This window comes from Lathyrus oleraceus, chromosome 3 (assembly GCF_024323335.1).
Source record: "Lathyrus oleraceus cultivar Zhongwan6 chromosome 3, CAAS_Psat_ZW6_1.0, whole genome shotgun sequence".
NCBI lineage: Eukaryota > Viridiplantae > Streptophyta > Magnoliopsida > Fabales > Fabaceae > Lathyrus > Lathyrus oleraceus.
The window spans coordinates 151,875,019-151,876,235 of NC_066581.1; positions in this window are offsets into that span (position 1 = coordinate 151,875,019).

Below are 1,217 nucleotides of genomic sequence, written 5' to 3' on the forward strand. Positions count from 1 at the left end.
CTTATGTGACAAAATTAGCAGCCTTAAGATACAAACTTCATTTCCTTTGGATTCAATCCCAAAGTGATGCTTGAAATCCTCAAGAGTGAACTTAATATGTGTAACATCCCTTTTTCTACCCCAAAATACTTAACATATAATCAGAGTAAATAAGCACGCATATAAACAAAGGGCGTCACATCGACGTTTTCAAAAACTAAAAGCTTTCAAAAACCAAACATCATTCATCATCAATATACAATACACCTGGTCATTTCAAATAACACATCTCAATTATCATGAGTATTCCAGAATATGCGTTCGCAACAGAAAATAACGAATATCCATGCATTTCATAAAATGATCCATGTCCCATACCATGATCATCTCTCAATAATCTCTTCAATCAAACATGTTCACAAGTAATACCATAAAACGTATCCAAACAAGACACGAGTTCAATACTACCAATCTACCCAGTGTTACATGACCAGAGCATTAACTCACTACTTAGTCTCTAAAACAAAGCACCGAAGCTCTCCAGCTAACCTCGAGTGCTACCGTCCACTTACTTCAGCGATACTACTCCTGAGAATCTGCGCGATACCCATGTAAAGGTAACATTCAAACAGAAAGGGTGAGAATTCAAATCATTATGAAGAAGTACTAATCAAGCACAATGATTAAATCGACAATTAAAGGAATTCATCACACTTCATATAACCATGTAAATAATATTAACCAACATTTATTTCACATGTTTCAAGCACACATAAAAACTCAAGGAGTATAATATTCAAATCCAATATTATATTCTCAAATATACACATAACTACAATTATCACATAATCACATATTCAGTCAAGTTATGTATCCAAACATCACCAAATTCAATTACCATATCTCATACACACATCACAATCACAACAATGCAAACATTCAACTATCACATGACTCTAATGTGACTCAATACAAGACATATGACTCTATGCATGCGGTACCATAATGTGAACCCAACGTTTCACCGCTTTCCGATTCAATATCTAGAATCCAAGCCACCACGTCTATTTCCAATTAAGGATCAACGACTGCTACGCCTATTTCCAATTAAGGATCAACGTCTATTTACCACGCCTATTTCCAATTAAGGATCAACGTCTGCTACGCCTATTTCCAATTAAGGATCAACGTCTATTTACCACGCCTATTTTCAATTAAGGATCAACGTCTGCTACGCC